Source organism: Coregonus clupeaformis, unplaced genomic scaffold (assembly GCF_020615455.1).
Source record: "Coregonus clupeaformis isolate EN_2021a unplaced genomic scaffold, ASM2061545v1 scaf0205, whole genome shotgun sequence".
Taxonomy (NCBI): domain Eukaryota; kingdom Metazoa; phylum Chordata; class Actinopteri; order Salmoniformes; family Salmonidae; genus Coregonus; species Coregonus clupeaformis.
The window spans coordinates 139,686-155,701 of NW_025533660.1; the positions used below are offsets into that span (position 1 = coordinate 139,686).

Below are 16,016 nucleotides of genomic sequence, written 5' to 3' on the forward strand. Positions count from 1 at the left end.
TACCCTTATTCTGCGCACACACTGGACAGGCAGCAACATAACCCCGAGTATCCTCGGCCATGGCAGGCCACCAAAACGTCTGCGAAGAAACGCCATCGTCCGAGCCACGCCAGGGTGACAAGCCATCTTGCTGGCGTGGGACCATTTGAGGACCGCAGGGCCGAACCGACTCAGGCACAAACAACCGACCGGGTGGACCGTTACCGGGACCGGGCTGCGTCCGAAGAGCCGCCATCACCTCCTCCTCAATCTTCCACCTAACAGCTCCCACGACGCAGTTCCGGGGAGAATTGTCTCGGTCTTGGACCCACTCTCCTCCGTCTTGGAGAACATCCGAGACAAGGCGTCCGCCTTGCCGTTCTTAGATCCAGGTCGGAACGTCAGGGGAAAACTTGAATCGTCCGAAAAACAACGCCCACCTGGCCTGGACGGGAGTTGAGACGTTTAGCCGATTGCACGTAAGCAAGATTCTTGTGGTCAGTCCAGACAATAAACGGTTGCTCCGCCCCCTCCAACCAGTGGCGCCACTCCTCCAAGGCAAGTTTCACCGCGAGAAGCTCCCGGTTACCCACATCGTAATTCCTCTCCGCAGGCGAAAGGCGACGAGTAGTAGGCGCAGGGATGGAGTTTACTGTCCGTGGAGCATCGTCTGCGACAGGATGGCGCCAACTCCCACATCAGACGCGTCCACTTCAACGACGAAATGACGGGCCGTGTCCGGTTGAGAGAGAATCGGTGCGTTGGTGAATCGCCTCTTCAAATCCAGAAACGCTCGATCCGCCTCCGATTCCACTTGAAGGTCCTGATACTGGAAGTCAAGGCAGTTAACGGAGCGGCCACACGGCTGTAATCCCGGATGAATCTGCGGTAGAAATTCGCAAACCCCAAAAATCTCTGGAGCTGCAATCTCGTACCGGGCTGGGCCCATTCCAGAACCGCTCTAACCTTCTCCTGGTCCATCCTAATCTCTCCCTGGAGATGATGTACCCGAGAAAGGATGTCGTGTGGGCGTGAAACTCGCACTTCTCGGCCTTCACGAACAGGCGATTCTCCAACAATCGCTGCAGAACCTGCCGGACATGCTGGACGTGGTCGGGAAGGTTCCTTCGAGAAGATCAGAATGTCATCCAGGTAACAAACACAAAGAGACCGATCATATCTCTCAGGACGTCGTTCACCATACTCTGGAATACCGCTGGAGCATTGGTCAGTCCAAACGGCATCACCTGATACTGGTGACCCATCGGTGTATTGAAACCCGTCAACCACTCGTCCCCCTCTCTGATCCGGACCATGTGATACGCATTGCGTAGGTCTAGCTTGGTGAACACCGTAGCACCCTGTAAGGAGTCGAAGGCAGAACTCATCAAGGGCAGGGGATACTTGTTCTTGACCGTGATGTCATTCAACCCCCGATAATCAATACACGGTCGAGAGAGAGCCATCCTTCTTACCCACAAAGAAGAATCCTGCCCCCAGGGGTGATGACGAGGGACGAACGAGACCAGCAGCTAGGGACTCCTTGATGTAGGTCTCCAAAGCCTCACGTTCAGGTCGGGAGATACTGTATAACCTTCCCTTGGGGTAGACAGCTCCAGGGAACAGGTTGATGGCACAATCATATGGTCGGTGGGGAGGGAGTGACAGAGCCTTCTGCTTACTGAAAACTTCCCCCAAATCGTGATATGTCTCGGGAACCAGGGACAAATCTGGGGGTTTAGCCTCAATCACCTGACTGGGAACCGAATGGGGGCAGGCAGTCTTGAGACAGTTAGCATGACAATCAAGGCTCCAACTCGTTACCTTGCCCGTCACCCAATCGAACGTGGGATTGTGTTCCTTCAGCCAGGGGTATCCAAGGACCAGAGGAACATGGGAAGACGGCAGAATGAAGAATGAAATCATCTCAGAATGATTCCCGACAACAGCATCTTAACCGGTTCAGTCCTCATCGTGATACGTGCCAGACTACTGCCGTCCAGAGTGGTAGCTTCAATGGCTTCCGGCAATTGCTCCTGGAAAGCCCCAGCTGTTCCACCAACTCGGCATCTAGAAAGCTTCCATCGGCACCTGAATCGACAAAAGCGTTAATCGCTAAGCTCTGATTCCTGTTCATAAGGGTGGCCGGGAAACGGGGTCTGACAGAGGTATTGAGAGGTCGAAACTGGCTCGCTAAAAAGTCCTCCCAACTTTAGCGAGCCGCGCAGTTTGACGACCCGACTGGAACCTGAGAAGCTGATCGGTTGGACGGAACCCATTGCTTCTCCCTCCTTCGCTCTCGGACTCGATTATCCACCCGAATAGACAAGGCTACCAAGCTGTCCAGGTCACTAGGCTCCGGATAGGAGATCAACTCATCCTTGAGCTGCTCCGACAGACCCTGGTAAAAGGCCGCTTGCAGAGCCTCCTCATTCCACCCACTCTCCACAGCCAACGTCTTGAACTCGATCACGAAGTCGGCCACGCTGCGAGTTCCTTGGCGAAGCGAAACAGGCGCCTAGCTGCGTCCCTCCCTCGGACGGAATGGTCGAAGAGCTTCCTCATCTCGGCCGTGAACCCCTGGTATGAAGCCATGCAGGGATCCTGTCGTTCCCAAACGGCTGAAGCCCACTCCAGCGCTCGACCACGCAGCAACTCAATCACAAAGGCTATCCTAGCCTTGTCTGTGGCATAAGAGTAGGGGCTGTAGATCGAACACTAATCCACACTGCATAAGGAAGGGAACGGCATCTTCCCAGCTCCCCCTCATATTTATCCGGCGTCGGAACCTTGGGCTCACGGAAGGACACAGCTTCAGAAGCGGCAGGCGAGATGGGTGAAACCGGTAGTGGATCCTCCACCGAAACTTGCGTTGGTTCTGGACCTCCGTCAGACCGGTAGAAAGGTTCCGAACTGACAACGCGATCTCCTGTAGTACCGTGCTATGATGGCCCAACATCTTCTCCTGCTGGGTAATGGCATGGCAAACAGAGTCCAGGTCCGCTGGGTTCATTACTGGCCGGATCGTTCTGTCACGAGTTGCTAAGCCAGAACCCAGAAGCAGACCAGGACAAGGTAAGTTGAAACGAAGGTGAGTGTTTATTTACAAATTCAAGAGTGATGCTGAATAATCCAGGGAACAGAGCGGGCGGCGTTGATTAGTTGTTGGGGGTGCAGTGGTTGATCCCATCCTGGGTCGGCAGCCCGACCACCAGGCAGAGGTTGGATGAAGGTTCCGGACAGGTGACTGCAGATGGAACAAAACGGGGGTAAGTAAGCAACAACCCAACAAGGTGCAAAAACAACAAAACTAACGCTAGGCTCTAAGACTGATACTCTGGTAAACCTACTGTTCATGGCTAACCGATCCGGCAGGGACTGGATGTTAGGCCAGAGCCTAAGAAGGGTGATGATCAGGACCAGGTGTGCAGATTGCTGATGGGATGCAGGTGCGGAAATCAAGAGAGCTCCCGGAGCGTTCCCCGAACCCTCGGGAAACTGGAGATCACGAACAGAAAAACTAGTCACCAGACAGGACCCGACTCAGACTGCCGGGATCGTTACAGGCGCAGTAGTTCAAAGCTACCCAAGCATGACTTCTACCCCATGATGCACCTGTACTCTGATAAATCAATTTCCCTGATATAGTATATTGATTAACCCTAAAAATGGACCAATGTATCATTGTAAAAGTGCAGTAACACATTTAAAAACTAAATAGATTCACTGTTGCTACTCGAACTCATTCCAAATGGTAGGTTTAACAGAGCAAATGAAATGTGACCATACTTTCATATGATAGGAAGCTAATCAAAACGTTGCAGAGAGCCTATCTCTTAGAAAAATATATAAATCATTGGAACCAAGATTTAAAAATAACAGATATTGGCACAAGATGGAGGGAATGTTGGAACATAACTAACGAGATTACAGTTAACTCAAATGTAGGCTTAATCAAGTATACATTAATGTATAGAATGTATTATACAAGAGACAAAAATCACTAATTTTACAGCACAAGGGGCAGAGTCATGTCTGAAGTGTAAAACTAATTATTCATGCCTTTTAGGAATGTTAAAAAGTCCAAAAGTTATGGGCAGAGTTGGAAAGATGGCTGTCAGAAGTATTACACTCTAAATGTAATTAAGTCTACTTATTTCAAGACATGGAAAATGAGGGTGCAGTGAGAGACCCGATGGGTTGGACAATACTTTACCCATCAATCACCTTAAAACAACTGTATACTTAAAAACTGGAAATCAACCAATTGTCTGTCGTTCACACAATGGAAAGGTCAAATGCTTTACAATCATAAAATTGAAAGTGCGTGGGAGCGACGGGGAGAAACAGAATCGTGAAGTTTGAGGCCCTGTGGCAGAAAGTGATCCGGGAGCTGGAGATAGGGGTGAGGGCTAGTGGGTCTGAGCAGGTGTGATTTAGTTGATGTTTGCATGATGTCGTTGTTTGTATGTGTATGTTTTGTATTGTTGATAAGAGATAACATGCAGTAGGCCATCTGCAGGTCTGTGGAGATCTTCACAATTGCACCAGCATTGATCACCTGCACCATGTATTTTTTATGTAATCTCAACTGCAATCCAGGCCATTTGGTTCTGATATTAGATGAAGCACAGCAATATCACATTAATATGTTGTATAAATAAACAAAATATGTGACATTGTATTCCCATTTGAACTTCGCTATGCTTTTTGAATGGTTGAAAGCGCAGCGATATCCATTTGGGTGACAACCAAACCAAAAATCTGACATTGTTTTTTCCATTGGAATTCGGTTGTGCTTTTAGATGGTTGAAAGCATAGTGATTACACATTGGAAATTCAACAAACTTTTGGCTTTCTTTTTTCAGAGGGTGAATATAGGTTGTAATCTCATTGATCAACGTCTCAACCAAATATTACCCAATTCTGCACGTTGAAATGACGTAGTGCGCCCAGTCGGTAGCCATCTAAGGCAAGTAGTTTGGTGACAGTTGCTGACCATGTGACGTTGAAACAATAGGAACACATTTCAGGGGACATTGCATCAGGATTTTTTGTCTTGTTTTATGTGTTTAATAAAAAGTTTTAACATTTTAAAGGTATTTTCTGACTATTGAATAGATAGAGAGAGAGAATGACAGTGATAAAAGACAGAGAGAGGTTGTGTCAAAGGGCAGTAGGACGGATTCAAACCTATGCTGATAACGTGACAAGATACCGCAATTTCTTTAAGGCACCACTTGTATGAATGTGTTTGTGATATTGTTGTGATAATATTAAAGTGCAATTTGATTAAATATAAATTATTTAATGACTGTTCTTTATGTCAATTGTTGAAAAATACACAAAAACTACGACTTTACTGTCTGAGCAATACAGAAAAAGTTTGCTGATCGACAGTAAACGCTGATGTCTGGCGTTGTCTTAGAATTTAATATTTACTTTGAAACCTCTTTTATATGCATGTGACATAATACCACCCAACCACGGTTGTCATGCAAATTCTGTCTCCCAAGTCTGTGTACTTATATGATGTTTTCTACAATGGGTGAATTGTCTTCCATCCTGAAAAGATGACAGGCAAACTACACCTCCTCCTGGTCTTGCTGGGCCTCTGTAGTATGTACTCAATAATCTAGCAATTTATTGGAACAAAGTATTTTACGTATAGAGATAATGATAATATCCATTGAGTTAACATATTAGTGATCTATTGTCTTCATTCTCTTTTCTCTATTAGGGGTGTATGGTCAGAGTCTGGAGGCCATTCCCTCCAGTCCAGTCCTGAAAAAGCCTGCAGAACCTCTCAGCCTCTCCTGCAAGGGATCTGGATTTACATTTAGTAGCTACAACATGGCCTGGATACGTCAACCTGCAGGAGGAGCACTTGAATGGATAGGCATTATATGGAATGATGCTAGTGGAACTGCATATGCAAAAAGTGTTGAAGGACAGATTGAAGTCACCAGAGACAATTCTAACAGCATGGTGTATCTGAAGCTGTCTGGTCTGAGAGCAGAGGACTCTGCTGTGTATTACTGTGCAAGAGACACAGTGGTGTGAGTGAGAGGAGGATCTGTACAAAAAAACCCTCAGAGAATCTAACTGCCAGCAGAGTCAACAGAGGGCAGTAGAGCATCAGTACAACAGCCTATAAAAACTGCACATATTCCACTGAGAACATAGCAACCAGTAAACCATCAACTGAACTACTATTAACATGAGCATTGTCCTATAGGCAAGAGTAGAAAGTTAGAAGTTAGAAAAAATTATTAAAGTGTCACTCCACAATACATACTGAGAATGATCACTGCACCTCCATAAGAATATCATGTTCATGTTGCTCTCGAATCGTCTCTTGTATTTATCTCAACTTGCACATTATTTCCCCTTGCTTCCAGCCTAGAATTTAGTTTGGTATAGTTAATATAAGCCTAACTTTCTGCCTATCAGACCTCAGAAGATTTGTTTTACTTTTGAAATGCAAACTCCCCTGTAGAGAGAATGGTCGCGTTCCCCTGCTCAGACGTTGCATGCATCAACCAATGGTTGCGTGCCACATCATTGACTGTGTCATCGACTGACAGATTGCCATAGAGATCCTATCACATTTCTAATTCCTAGTTCTATGCAGATTGCAATAACATACAATGTGGTTAGCTGATAGATAAAATACCTATCCAGGTGTTGTAAGATTTGGTGAGGCGTCAGCAACGCCTGGGCTATCGCTTCGGGCCGAACAACGCCATTTACCTGTGACTGAAGGTAGCACATAGCACAGACAACAAGTCCCTAACTGCTTCATTACATCATCTATACACATGTATGCAGAAACAAAACAAAGTACAGGCTATGTGAGGTGATGCATCTTATTAAGCTGTGTTCATTCATGACAGAATGTATAAATGTAAAACATAATCTTTTTTGTAATGATTGATTTTGCTTAACTGCCCCATTGGAGACATGTCCTGTGAATACTAGTGTACTGTTTTGTCACCCATGCCTTTGATGTCTATGATTTTCAATACTTTAATTATTTCCTTGACAAATGGATGTTTATACAGTATATGCCATTTAAATGAACCCGCAATAAATTGAAATCATGAAGGTTCTCAATATTTAGAAAATGATCATGTTCCCCACATTTCCTCCAGTCCTTGAGTCAGTTATGCGTGTGGTGAGTAGGCCCTGGAGGTTTTTCTGACTAATTGACCTGACCAGGAAAAACTCCTGGCACTACTGATGAGCCATAAATTGACCTCTGACCTCAGAGTAATCAGCCCCCTCCCCCATGACATCATGATGTAAATCCAGATCCCTCAGAGTTCATATATATTTATGTTCTGCTGCTGACTTGTTGTCTTGTTGTCTTGTGTGGAGCAGCTGAGTTCATATCTCCACCCTAAGTATGACGGGCAAACTCTACCTTCTGCTGCTCTCTCTCTGTCTGCCCTGTTAGTTCTGCAGTCACCTACTCCTTTATCAACTACTTTTACTATGAGGGAGTGACTGAACATTGACATTATTTTGTTATAACCTCAATTTCTTTAATATCTCTTTCTCTTCATCAGGTTTAAAGGGCCAGAGTCTGGAGTCCATTCCCTCTGGTCCAGTCCTAAAAAAGCCTGGAGAAATTGTCAGTATCTCTTGTAAAGGATCTGGATATACCTTTAGTGGCCATGGCATGCGCTGGATAAGACAACCAGCAGGAAAAGCTCTAGAATGGATTGGCGCTATATGGAGTGATGGTAGTGGAACTGCATATTGCAAAAGTGTTGAAGGACGGATAGAAGTCACCAAAGATAATTCTAACGGCATGACACACTTGAAGCTGTCTGGTCTGAGAGCAGAGGACTCTGCTGTGTATTACTGTGCGAGAGACCCAGTGGTGTGAGTGAGAGGAGGATCTGTACAAATCCCCTCAGAGAAGTAGAGCCAACAGAGGGTAGTAGAGGATCAGTGTGTTCCATCCCCCCTCCACACACAAACTGCACACCTTCCCCTGAGACCCAAAACAACCAGTACACTACACCATCAACTGAACAACATCAATACAAGGAGTACATTTTCCTGGAGAGTTGTTGTAAAGAGAGGGACATAAGTGGAATCGGTCATCAGACCCAAAACACGTTTTCATGGTACTTCAAGTTAGATGAAACGTGTCAGTGAGCAGCTATTAACCTGGTGATTGGTGGGCATAAGGGGTTCCTCCCCCATGACATCATGTAAATCTAGATATATTCTTATGTTCTGCTGCTGCCTTGTTGTCTTGTTGTCTTGTGTGGAGCAGCTGAGTTCATATCTCCACCCTCAGTATGATGGGAAAACTCTACCTTCTGCTGCTCTCTCTCTGTCTGCCCTGTGAGTTCTGCTTGGTTTTACTTCTTTCTTAACTGTTCTTATGCTGAGCAAAGACTGAAGACAATTTTCCATTGTAACCTCTATCTCCTTCATGCTTTTCCTCCATATTCCACCCTCTCTCCTTTCTCCTCTCCCTCTGTTTCCTCTTTCTCTTTCTCTCCTTCAGGTTTAAATGATCAGACTATGGTGTCCATTCCCTCCAGTCCACTCCAGAAAAAGCCTGGAGAAATTATCAACCCCCTCCGGCAGAGGAACTGGGTATACCTTTACAACATATGATATGAACTGGATTTGCCAACCTACAGGGAAGCCACTGGAATGGATGGGCTGGATCAACACCAATACTGGAGCAGCAGGCTATGCCAAAACGCTGGAGGGGTGGATTGAACTGACCAAACAGAGCTCAGTGAGCATGACACATCTGAAACTGTCTGGTCTGAAGGCAGAGGACTCTGATGTGTATTACTGTGTACGCTGGGTCCAGTGATGTGAGTGGTGGTGGAGCTGTTCAAAAACCCTTCAGACATAGATAGAGACAGTCTGTGGAACATGTACAGAAACACACACTTCATTATCCTTCTCTGTAAACAGCGGGATAGACAACCTTATACTTTAATATGAGAGCTCCCCACCTCAGAAACACTGTCTATGCTTCATGAATAAGGCCTCTGAGTTTTTCAGAGTTTTACCTTACTTTCTTTTGAGAAAGAGCAGAAAATACAGTAAATATGTAGGGTAGGTAACAACACATCTGCCACACTGATCCTCAACACGGGGGGCTCAGGGTGCGTGCTCAGTCCCCTCCTGTATCTCTGTTCACCCATGACTGCATGGCCAGGCACGACTCAACACCATCATTAAGTTTGCCGACGACACAACAGTGGTAGGCCTGATCACCACAACGATGAGACAGCCTATAGGGAGGAGGTCAGAGATCTGGCCGTGTGGTGCCAGGACAACAACCTCTCCCTCAACGTGACCAAGACAAAGGAGATGATTGTGGACTACAGGAAAAAAAAGAGGACTGAGCACGCCCCCATTCTCATCGACGGGGCTGTAGTGGAACAGGTTGAGAGCTTCAAGTTCCTTGGTGTCCACATCACCAACGAACTATCATGGTCCAAACACACCAAGACAGTCGTGAAGAGGGCACGACAAAGTCTATTCCCCCTCAGGAGACTAAAAAGATTTGGCATGGGTCCTCAGATCCTCAAAAACATCTACAGCTGCACCATCGAGAGCATCCTGACTGGTTGCATCACCGCCTGGTATGGCAATTGCTTAGCCTCCGACCGCAAGGCACTACAGAGGGTAGTGCGTACGGCCCAGTACATCACTGGGGCAAAGCTTCCTGCCATCCAGGACCTCTATACCAGGCGGTGTCAGAGGAAGGCCCTCAAAATTGTCAAAGACTCCAGCCACCCTAGTCATAGACTGTTCTCTCTGCTACCGACGGCAAGCGGTACCGAGTGCAAGTCTAGGTCCAAAAGACTTCTCAACAGCTTCTACCCCCAAGCCATAAGACTCCTGAACAGCTAATCATGGCTACCCGGACTATTTGCACTGCCCCCCCACCCCATCCTTTTTACGCTGCTGCTACTCTGTTAAGTATTTATGCATAGTCACTTTAACTCTACCCACATGTACATATTACCTCAACTACCTCAACTAGTCGGTGCCCCCTGCACATTGACTCTCTGCAACGGTACCCCCCTGTATATATAGCCTCCCTACTGTCACTTTATTTTACTTCTGCTCTTTTTTTCTCAACACTTTTTTTGTTGTTGTTTTATTCTTACTTTTTTGTTTAAAATAAATGCACTGTTGGTTAAGGGCTGTAAGTAAGCATTTCACTGTAATGTCTGCACCTGTTGTATTCGGGCGCATGTGACCAATACAATTTGATTTGATTTGATTTGATTTGATATGTACAAGTAATTGTGTGTAGGAGTCATCTTTTACAATGGCAAGGATTTTGCTCTAGCCCCAATCTAACTCAATTAATCAAATCAGCTGCCCATAAGGACCTTGACTGTCCAAATCAGATTTGTAAAAGCCTGCACACCCAGTAGCTCTCCAGGAAGAGGGTTGGCCAACCTTGACTTAACAGGGATGGAACCCAGTGACAAACTCTGAATTGTGAAAATCAATTTTATTTAATAACAAAATGACATTTGACAACATTCCTATCTGAAGATAATGTAAGACTTTTTCATAATTAGTTGTGATACTCGAATTGAAAGAAGAGTGCTACGATTCTATAAAATCACACAGAAGTATTTGCTGAGCATGGATTCTACAGAAAGGTTTTTTAACAGGGTGATCCTGGAAACAGTAAAAACAGTGATGGATTCCAAACTCAGAGACCACCAAGCAGGGGTTCTACCAAGATCTCTCTTGGAACGAACCTTCAGACAGAAGACACAGCTATGTTTTATTGTTCTGGTGGCCACAGTGATACAATGCAGCACCAGACCTGTACAAAAACCCATTCTCTGGGGATAAACTGTATAAGAAGCTGTTTATAACCACACAAACTTTAAGACACAAATATTTTACGTACACTACCTACTCATTCAAGGGTTTTTCTTAATTTTTACTATTTTCTACATTGCAGAAAAATAGTGAAGACATTAAAACTATGAAATAACACATATGGAATCACGTAGTAAACAAAAAGTGTTTAAAAAATCTAAATATATTATATTTTTGAGATTCTTCAAATAGCCACCCTTTGCCTTGATGACAGCTTTGCACACTCTTGGCATTCTCTCAACCAGCTTCACCTGGAATGCTTTTCCAACAGTCTTGAAGGAGTTCCCACACATGCTGAGCACTTGTTTGGCTGCTTTTCCTTCACTATGCGGTCCAACTCATCCCAAACACATCTCAATTGGGTTGAGGTTGGGGGGTTGTGAGGCCAAGTCATCTGATGCAGCACTCCATCACTATCAATTCCACTCATTTTCTTGAAAAATAAATGTTTTATCCATAACATACTAAATAAGAATATCTAGCCTATCTTCTTTGTTAATAAATCAGGAGGAGAAATAGTCAATATATCAAATACACCTCAAATAACAGGGGACAACTTATCCTAAATTGTGTTGCAAAATATTGACTGGCCTTGTCACCAGGTTCTGTAATAATACATGGAGTAGAATACCACAATTACTGAAATTATACATGTGACAAGCTATAGGACACAAGCCATTCATCTTCCCTGGCCAAAAGACGGTGCCATTACAACACAGTTACTTACTGCCACAACTGGCACTCATTATTTACATATACAAAATGTATGCATGTATGTATGTATGTATGTATGTATGTATGTATGTATGTATGTATGTATGTATGTATGTATGTATGTATGTTTACTTGTTTATTTTGTTTGTTTATTTAGATCACCATTAACTTTTGCAGAGGCAGCAGCTATTCTTCCTGGGGTCCACAAAAAAACACAAAACATTAGAAGTAACAAAACATTGATAGACAAGGACATTCACACAAATGTAAAATAAAACGATGTACAGCAATACAATAAATACAAATGTACGTACGGATGGATAGATGTGCATATATTATGAGTACATTATGCATATAGAATGCATCCAGTGACGTGTCAAACACCTGTCTTTGTAGCACAGATAGTACACACCCTCCCTCTGCTATATCAATGACCTGTTCTGACACAACCTTCATCACCACAATCACCCTGTCTGTTAGTACCCAGACAGACACCGTCTGTCATACAACAGAGAAACATGTTCTTACATCCCTCCTCCCTCCTGGCCTTCCTACAATATAAGTGGGGGGGATTTTAGTCTCTTTGAATACAGGACACAAAACATTGTGTTAGTCGGTTGTTTTGCGATTGTGTTGGCCAGTTGTTTTTCCCATTGTGTTAGTTAGTTGTTTTTCCCATTGTGTTGAGTTAGTTGTTTTCCCATTGTGTTAGTTAGTTGTTTTACCATTGTGTTAGTCAGTTGTTTTTACTGTTGTGTTAGTCAGTTGTTTTACCATTGTGTTAGTCAGTTGTTTTGCTATTGTGATATAGTTTTGATGAAGGCCTCTCATCTCTCTTTCTCTACCTCCCATCTCTTTCAGATTTACATTTACATTTTACATTTATCGTCATTTAGCAGACGCTCTTATCCAGAGTGACTTACAAATTGGTGCATTCACCTTATAGCCAGTGGGATAACCACTTTACAATATGTTTTTTATTTTTTATTTATTTGGGGTGGGGTAAGGGGGGGTAGAAGGATTACTTTATCCTATCCCAGGTATTCCTTAAAGAGGTGGGGTTTCAAGTGTCTCCGGAAGGTGGTGAGTGACTCCTCTGTCCTGGCGTCGTGAGGGAGCTTGTTCCACCATTGGGGTGCCAGAGCAGCGAACAGTTTTGACTGGGCTGAGCGGGAACTGTAGCTTCCGCAGAGGTAGGGGGGCCAGCAGGCCAGAGGTGGATGAACGCAATGCCCTCGTTTGGGTGTAGGGACTGATCAGAGCCTGAAGGTACGGAGGTGCCGTTCCCCTCACAGCTCCACAGGCAAGCACCATGGTCTTGTAGCAGATGTGAGCTTCAACTGGAAGCCAGTGGAGTGTAGAGCGGAGGAGCGGGGGTGACGTGAGAGAACTTGGGAAGGTTGAACACCAGACGGGCTGCGGCATTCTGGATGAGTTGTAGGGGTTTAATGGCACAGGCAGGATGCCCAGCCAACAGCGAGTTGCAGTAATCCAGACGGGAGATGACAAGTGCCCTGGATTAGGACCCGTGCCACTTCCTGTAAGGCAGGGTCGTACTCTAAGAATGTTGTAGAGCATGAACCTACAGGATCGGGTCACCGCCTTGATGTTAGCGGAGAAAGCGACAGGGTGTTGTCCAGGGTCACGCCAAGGCTCTTCGGCACTCTGGGAGGAGGACTACAACGGAGTTGTCAACCGTGATGGCGAGATCATGGAACAGGCAGTCCTTCCCGGGAGGACGAAAGCAGCTCCGTCTTGTCGAGGTTCAGCTTGAGGTGGTGATCCGTCATCCACACTGATATGTCTGCCAGACATGCAGAGATGCGATTAGCCACCTGGTTATCAGAAGGGGGAAAGGAGAAGATTGGTTGTGTGTCGTCTGCGTAGCAAATGATAGGAGAGGCCATGTGAGGATATGACAGAGCCAAGTGACTTGGTGTATAGCGAGAATAGGAGAGGGCCTAGAACTGAGCCCTGGGGACACCAGTGGTGAGAGCACATGGTGCGGAGACAGATTCTCGCCACGCCACTTGGTAGGAGCGACCGGTCAGGTAGGACGCATTAGTTATACACAGCATTAGTTTGACCTCCTCCCTGCTCAACTCAAACCTCCTGGACAGTCAGTGAAACTATCTTGGCAAGTCTCTGGCTATGCCCTGACAGACTATCGTACAGGTTGGATATGACAGCAGCCATGGAAAACACTGGAGTGGATTGGGATCATCTGGGCCAGTGGATCCATCAACTCTGGAGCCTCTTTTAAGAGCAGATTCACCATCTCCAGAGACAGTAGCAATGTACTGCACTTAGACATCACCAGTCTGCAGGCTCAGGACACAGCTGTGTATTATTGTGCAAAAACTGAGGCACAGTGCAACAGCTCAATGGAAGACCTGTACAAAAACATCATACTAACATACAGCCTACTGTAAGAACAACAGAGTCTGATAGAATGACAGCTTTAAGAGCTAAATGTTCAAAATCACAAACAGTGAAATTCAATATACAACAAATACACGGCAAATTGTTCTGTCGATTTTTCAGTGTGAAAGTTGCACAGTGTTGATTTCTAAACTATTTGACTCTAAATGGAAACACTCTATGGTCATAAATGCAACACTCCCAGAGTTAAGTTAACCCTCATGAATGAAATAAGCCATTATTTTATTTTTTTGTAAAGGGTAAACATTATGAGTCCTATGGCTGTTTTTGTAAACATTCTATAGAGTCCCTTCCCTATAAATGATATAATTGAAGTGTCAAAAGTCAATATGGTTCACAGAGTTTTCTGAAATGTTTTATTGAGAGGGCTAAGTTATTATGATATACTTTTTTAAATGTCCTATGGCTGTTTTTCTAAACATTCTATAGTATAGAGTTCCATCCCATAAGTGAAGCGTCAAAAGTCAATATGGTTCCCAGAGATTTCTGAAATTCCCAACCCTGTCATACTGTACCTGCCTTCTTATGCAAATTACCTATAGCTCCTCTCTTTCATCTCTCTTCCTCTGCCTTATATAAACAGTCTCTGTGTGAATCGCATCTCTCTCTCTGAGTCCTGGAGAGTAAAGAAGGTAAACTTCAGCTTCAACACAAACCATGTTCCATGCATCCCTGCTGCTGCTGGCAGCTGCCTCATGTGAGTCTCTCTGGATTTAAAGCAAGTTTATGGTTAATAAATTGGCCCATTAGGTTAATGATTTTGTTTTGACAACATGTGTGCTTTCTTTCAACAGGTGTTCAGGGTCAGACATTGACTGAGTCTGGACCAGTAGTTAAAACGCCTGGAGAATCACACAAACTGACCTGTACAGCTTCTGGGTTCACATTCAAGGACTACTGGATGGGTTGGATAAAACTGGCTCCTGGGCAAGGACTGGAATGGATTGGTTATATACATGGTACTACTGCTATCTACTCCCAGTCAGTCCAGGGTAGATTCACCCTCTCCAGAGACGACTCCAGCAGTAAGCTGTACCTTCAGATGAACAGCCTGGAAGAGTGAGGACACAGCAGTGTATTACTGTGCCCGATACACACAGTGAGAGAGAGCGGTGGAAGAGCTGTACAAAATCCACTTCCCCATTCAGCACAAGTGATCTCAGGTCAAAAGTTTTGAGCACAAAATGGTCAGCCATGGATATACACTTTCCATAATCCCTTGTTGGATATTAGGAATAGAAAAATGCAAGCACATATCCATATCATGTTATTCCCATAGGGGTGTTTTTCCTAACCGTATTAAAGAGTTCCTTCTCCTATAAGAGTAGGTTCACTACATACAGATCCTATTAAATCACTAGAGGAGTTATATCAGATATCCTAAAGAAGTTCCATAATGGGGGAGAAAATGGCAACCTTCTTGGTCAGGGGGAAATCCAAAACCAGTCTAATTGGAATGAATGGCAGTAGAGGCATAGGTGATGCATTTTCTGCTTTTACTTATGCAGGAAAATAAAAGTAAGGCATGTGATGTATCATAAATTGTGTAATGGAATTATAGTCAACCTAAAATATTGTCATATTATCATAAATACAGTTTATATGGGGTTTATACCAACTTTCTGTATAAATAGCCTCTAAAAAAATATATAAACAGAACATAAATGTCTCAGATTTTGTTTTCTTGGAAAGCTGTGAGTGCTATTATATGATACAATATCAGTAGTTGTTGCATTTCCAACTTGTCTAAATCCTAATATTAACTGATTTGAGCCAGTGTATGGCTGTGGATTGACAACAATGTTTGAATGGAATGTTGGCATATTGGCAGTTAATTTGAAAAATTAATGAAATCCTTCCTCTAAAACTGGCTGGTTCCAAGCTAACACACATATAGTGCAGATAAATTATTCACATTCATTGTTTTACAAAATATCTTATCACAGCACTGGCAAAACAAAGTTGACAAAGTCCTTGACCAACAT

General features: G+C 44.4%; 1 pseudogene; it reads left to right on the top strand.

The window, feature by feature from the left end:
- The first annotated feature begins 14,688 nt into the window (after positions 1-14,688).
- LOC123484140 lies at positions 14,689-15,134 on the top strand (annotated as a pseudogene).
- Positions 15,135-16,016: the final 882 nt, after the last annotated feature.